The sequence below is a fragment of the Juglans regia genome, unplaced genomic scaffold, assembly GCF_001411555.2.
Source record: "Juglans regia cultivar Chandler unplaced genomic scaffold, Walnut 2.0 Scaffold_852, whole genome shotgun sequence".
Lineage (NCBI taxonomy): Eukaryota > Viridiplantae > Streptophyta > Magnoliopsida > Fagales > Juglandaceae > Juglans > Juglans regia.
Genome location: NW_023363486.1, coordinates 1 through 4754, shown reverse-complemented (window position 1 = coordinate 4754; position 4754 = coordinate 1). Strand labels below are relative to the sequence as shown.

The 4754-nt window shown below is 48.3% G+C and overlaps 13 non-coding genes and 2 pseudogenes across 13 annotated transcripts; all 15 read right to left on the bottom strand.

Annotated features, from left to right (window-relative positions):
* Nucleotides 1-175: 175 nt before the first annotated feature.
* Nucleotides 176-294, bottom strand: LOC118347269. The gene has a single exon (XR_004800500.1). It is a non-coding gene; the product is annotated as a 5S ribosomal RNA (ribosomal RNA).
* A 190-nt stretch (nt 295-484) lies between these two features.
* Nucleotides 485-602, bottom strand: LOC118347271 (annotated as a pseudogene).
* A 190-nt stretch (nt 603-792) lies between these two features.
* On the bottom strand, nt 793-911 carry LOC118347263. Its single transcript, XR_004800494.1, has one exon. It is a non-coding gene; the product is annotated as a 5S ribosomal RNA (ribosomal RNA).
* A 191-nt stretch (nt 912-1102) lies between these two features.
* LOC118347266 lies at nt 1103-1221 on the bottom strand. The gene has a single exon (XR_004800497.1). It is a non-coding gene; the product is annotated as a 5S ribosomal RNA (ribosomal RNA).
* Nucleotides 1222-1411: 190 nt separating this feature from the next.
* Nucleotides 1412-1530, bottom strand: LOC118347275. Its single transcript, XR_004800504.1, has one exon. It is a non-coding gene; the product is annotated as a 5S ribosomal RNA (ribosomal RNA).
* A 189-nt stretch (nt 1531-1719) lies between these two features.
* LOC118347268 lies at nt 1720-1838 on the bottom strand. The gene has a single exon (XR_004800499.1). It is a non-coding gene; the product is annotated as a 5S ribosomal RNA (ribosomal RNA).
* A 190-nt stretch (nt 1839-2028) lies between these two features.
* On the bottom strand, nt 2029-2147 carry LOC118347264. The gene has a single exon (XR_004800495.1). It is a non-coding gene; the product is annotated as a 5S ribosomal RNA (ribosomal RNA).
* Nucleotides 2148-2336: 189 nt separating this feature from the next.
* On the bottom strand, nt 2337-2455 carry LOC118347261. The gene has a single exon (XR_004800492.1). It is a non-coding gene; the product is annotated as a 5S ribosomal RNA (ribosomal RNA).
* Nucleotides 2456-2645: 190 nt separating this feature from the next.
* On the bottom strand, nt 2646-2764 carry LOC118347262. Its single transcript, XR_004800493.1, has one exon. It is a non-coding gene; the product is annotated as a 5S ribosomal RNA (ribosomal RNA).
* Nucleotides 2765-2955: 191 nt separating this feature from the next.
* LOC118347272 lies at nt 2956-3074 on the bottom strand. Its single transcript, XR_004800501.1, has one exon. It is a non-coding gene; the product is annotated as a 5S ribosomal RNA (ribosomal RNA).
* Nucleotides 3075-3263: 189 nt separating this feature from the next.
* On the bottom strand, nt 3264-3382 carry LOC118347274. The gene has a single exon (XR_004800503.1). It is a non-coding gene; the product is annotated as a 5S ribosomal RNA (ribosomal RNA).
* Nucleotides 3383-3571: 189 nt separating this feature from the next.
* Nucleotides 3572-3690, bottom strand: LOC118347267. Its single transcript, XR_004800498.1, has one exon. It is a non-coding gene; the product is annotated as a 5S ribosomal RNA (ribosomal RNA).
* Nucleotides 3691-3881: 191 nt separating this feature from the next.
* Nucleotides 3882-4000, bottom strand: LOC118347273. The gene has a single exon (XR_004800502.1). It is a non-coding gene; the product is annotated as a 5S ribosomal RNA (ribosomal RNA).
* Nucleotides 4001-4189: 189 nt separating this feature from the next.
* Nucleotides 4190-4308, bottom strand: LOC118347270 (annotated as a pseudogene).
* A 190-nt stretch (nt 4309-4498) lies between these two features.
* On the bottom strand, nt 4499-4617 carry LOC118347265. Its single transcript, XR_004800496.1, has one exon. It is a non-coding gene; the product is annotated as a 5S ribosomal RNA (ribosomal RNA).
* Nucleotides 4618-4754: the final 137 nt, after the last annotated feature.

Sequence of the window (4754 nt, the reverse complement as noted above, 5' to 3'; positions counted from 1 at the left end):
TTAAAATTAATATAATCCTTGGGCGACATACTTGCGTCCTTCCGATCCCAATCCAAACGGAGATCTGATCCAAACCCATGGCTACGCGATGGGCAGGGCGAGATTTTCCCAAAAATCCACTCCCGAGTGGTCCTTCTTGTCAATTCCTCTTGCAAGGCGGAAAAAACAAAAACGAGGGGTGCAACACGAGGACTTCCGAGGAGGTCACCCATCCTAGTACTACTCTCAACCAAGCACGGTTAATTGCGGAGTTCTAATGGGATTCGGTGCATTAGTGCTGGTATGATCGCGCCCATCAAACTAATTATTTAAAATTCATATAATTCTAGTGCGACGTACTAGCGTCTTTCCGATCCAAATGCGAACCGGCGATCTGATCAAAACCCATAGCTACGCGATCGGCAGGGCGCGATTTTCCTAAAAATCCACTCCCGAGTGGTGCTTATTGTCAATTCCTCTCGCAAGTCGGAAAAAACAAAAACGAGGGGTGAACACGGGGACGTCCCAGGAGGTCACCCATCCTAGTACTACTCTCGCCCAAGCACGGTTAAATGCGGAGTTGAAATGGGATCCGGTGCATTAGTGCTGGTATGATCGCACCCGTCAAACTAATTATTTAAAATTCATATAATCCTAGTGCGACGTACTAGCTTCTTTCCGATCCAAATGCGAACCGGCGATCTGATCGAAACCCATAGCTACGCGATGGGCAAGGCGCGATTTTCCTAAAAATCCACTCCCGAGTTGTCCTTCTTGTCAATTCCTCTCACAAGGCGGAAAAAACAAAAACGAGGGGTGCAACACGAGGACTTCCCAGGAGGTGACCCATCCTAGTACTACTCTCGCCCAAGCACGCTTAACTGCGGAGTTCTGATGAGTTCCGGTGCATTTGTGCTGGTATGATCGCACCCATCAAACCAATTATTTAAAACTCATATAATCCTAGGGCGACCTACATGCGTATTTCTGATCGCAATGCGAACCGGCGATCTGATCGAAACCCTTGGCTACGCGATGGGCAGGGCGCGATTTTTCGAAAAATCCACTTGTCAATTGGTCCTTCTTGTCAATTCCTCTCGCAAGGCGGAAAAAACAAAAACGAGGGGTGCACCACGAGGACTTCCCAGGAGGTCACCCATCCTAGTACTACTCTCGCCCAAGCACGGTTAACTGCGGAATTCTAATGGGATCCGTTGGATTAGTGCTGGTATGATCGCACCCATCAAACTAATTATTCAAAATTCTTATAATCCTAGTGCGACGTAATAGCGTCTTTCCCATGCAATTGCGAACCGGCGATCTGATCGAAAGCCATAGGTACGCGATGGGCATGGCTCGATTTTCCTAAAAATCCACTCCCGAGTGGTCCTTCTTGTCAATTCATCTCACAAGGTGGAAAAAACAAAAACGAGGGGTGCAACACGAGGACTTCCCAGGAGGTCACCCATCCTAGTACTACTCTCGCCCAAGCACGCTTAGCTGCGGAGTTCTGATGGGATCCGCTGCATTAGTGCTGGTATGATCGCAACCATCAAACCAATGTTTTAAAATTCATATAATCCTAGGCGACCTACTAGCGTATTTCCGATCCCAATGCGAACCGGCGATCTGATCGAAACCCTTGGCTACGCGCTGGGCAGGGCGTGATTTTCCTAAAACTCCACTCCCAAGTTGTCCTTCATGTAAATTCGCCTCGTAAGGCGGAAAAAACAAAAACGAGGGGTGCAACATGAGGACATCCCAGGAGGTCACCCATCCTAGTACTACTCTCGCCCAAGCAAGCTTGAATGCGGAGTTCTGATGGGATCCGGTGCATTAGTGCTGGTATGATCGCACCCATCAAACTAATTATTTCAAATTCATATAATCTTAGGGCGACCTACAAGCGTATTTCCGATCCCAATGCGAACCGGCGATCTGATCGAAACCCTTGGCTACACGATGGGCAGGGCGCGATTTTCCTAAAAATTCACTCCCGAGTGGTCCTTATTGTCAATTCCTCTCGCAAGGCGGAAAAAACAAAAACGAGGGGTGCACCACGAGGACTTCCCAGGAGGTCACCCATCCTAGTACTACTCTCGCCCAAGCACGGTTAACTGCGGAATTCTAATGGGATCCGGTGCATTAGTGCTGGTATGATCGCACCCAGCAAACTAATTATTTAAAATTCATATAATCCTAGGCGACCTACTAGCGTATTTCCGATCCCAATGCGAACCGGTGATCTGATCGAAACCCTTGGCTACGCGATGGGCAGGGCGCGATTTTCCTAAAAATCCACTCCCAAGTTGTCCTTCTTGTAAATTCCTCTCGCAAGGCGGAAAAAACAAAAACGAGGGGTGCAACACGAGGACTTCCCAGGAGGTGACCCATCCTAGTACTACTCTCGCCCAAGCACGCTTAACTGCGGAGTTCTGATGGGATCCGGTGCATTAGTGCTGGTATGATCGCACCCATCAAACTAATTATTTAAAATTCATATAATCCTAGTGCGACGTACTAGCGTCTTTCCGATCCAAATGTGAACCGGCGATCTAATCGAAACCCATAGCTACGCGATGGGCATGGCGCGATTTTCCTAAAAATCCACTCCCGAGTTGTCCTTCTTGTCAATTCCTCTCACAAGGCGGAAAAAACAAAAACGAGGGGTGCAACACGAGGACTTCCCAGGAGGTGACCCATCCTAGTACTTCTCTCGCCCAAGCACGCTTAACTGCGGAGTTCTGATGGGTTCCGGTGCATTTGTGCTGGTATGATCGCACCCATCAAACCAATTATTTAAAATTCATATAATCCTAGGGCGACCTACATGCGTATTTCTGATCCCAATGCGAACCGGCGATCTGATCGAAACCCTTGGCTACGCGATGGGTAGGGCGTGATTTTTCGAAAAATCCACTTGTCAATTGGTCCTTCTTGTCAATTCCTCTCGCAAGGCGGAAAAAACAAAAATGAGGGGTGCAACACGAGGACTTCCAAGGAGGTCACCCATCCTAGTACTACTCTCGCCCAAGCACGCTTAGCTGCGGAGTTCTGATGGGATCCGGTGCATTAGTGCTGGTATGATCGCACCCATCAAACTAATTACTTAAAATTCAAATAATCCTTGAGCGACATACTAGCGTCCTTCCGATCCCAATCCAAACGGAGATCTGATCCAAACCCATCGCTACACGATGGGCAAGGCGAGATTTTCCCAAAAATCCACTCACGAGTGGTCCTTCTTGTCAATTTATCTCGCAAGGCGGAAAAAACAAAAACGAGGGGTGCAACACGAGGACATCCCTGGAGGTCACCCATCCTAGTACTACTCTCGCCCAAGCACGCTTAACTGCGGAGTTCTGATGGGATCCGGTGCATTAGTGCTGGTATGATCGCACCCATCAAACTAATTACTTAAAATTCAAATAATCCTTGAGCGACATACTAGCGTCCTTCCGATCCCAATCCAAACGGAGATCTGATCCAAACCCATCGCTACGCGATGGGCAGGGCGAGATTTTCCCAAAAATCCACTCCCGAGTTGTGCTTATTGTCAATTCCTCTCGCAAGGCGGAAAAAACAAAAACGAGGGGTGCAACACGGGGACTTCCCAAGAGGTCACCCATCCTAGTACTACTCTCGCCCAAGCACGGTTAAATGCGGAGTTGAAATGGGATCCGGTGCATTAGTGCTGGTATGATCGCACCCGTCAAACTAATTATTTAAAATTCATATAATCCTAGTGCGACGCACTAGCGTCTTTCCGATCCAAATGCGAACCGGCGATCTGATCGAAACCCATAGCTACGCGATGGGCAGGGCGCGATTTTCCTAAAAATCCTCTCCCGAGTTGTCCTTCTTGTCAATTCCTCTAACAAGGTGGAAAAAACAAAAAACGAGGGGTGCAACACGAGGACTTCCCAGGAGGTGACCCATCCTAGTACTACTCTCGCCCAAGCACGCTTAACTGCGGAGTTCTGATGGGTTCCGGTGCATTTGTGCTGGTATGATCGCACCCATCTAACCAATTATTTAAAATTCATATAATCCTAGGGCGACCTACTAGCGTATTTCCGATCCAATGCGAACCGTTGATCTGATCGAAACCCTTGGCTACGCGATGGGCAGGGCGCGATTTTCCTAAAAATCAACTCCCAAGTTGTCCTTCTTGTAAATTCCTCCCGCAAGGCGGAAAAAACAAAAACGAGGGGTGCAACACGACGACATCCGAGGAGGTCCCCCATCCGAGTACTACTCTCGCCCAAGCAAGCTTGACTGCAGAGTTCTGATGGGATCCGGTGCATTAGTGTTGGTATGATCGCACCCTTCAAACTAATTATTTAAAATTCATATAATCCTAGGCCGACCTACATGCGTATTTCCGATCCCAATGCGAACCGGAGATCTGATCGAAACCCATGGCTACGCCATGGGCAGGGCGCGATTTTTCGAAAAATCCACTTTCGAGTGGTCCTTCTTGTCAATTCCTCTCGCAAGGCGGAAAAAACAAAAACGAGGGGTGCACCACGAGGACTTCCCAGGAGGTCACCCATCCTAGTACTTCTCTCGCCCAAGCACGGTTAACTGCGGAATTCTAATGGGATCCGGTGCATTAGTGCTGGTATGATCGCACCCATCAAACTAATTATTTAAAATTCTTATAATCCTAGTGCGACGTAATAGTGTCTTTACCATGCAATTGCGAACCGGCGATCTGATCGAAAGCCATAGGTACGCGATGGGCATGGCTCGATTTTCCTAAAAATCCACTC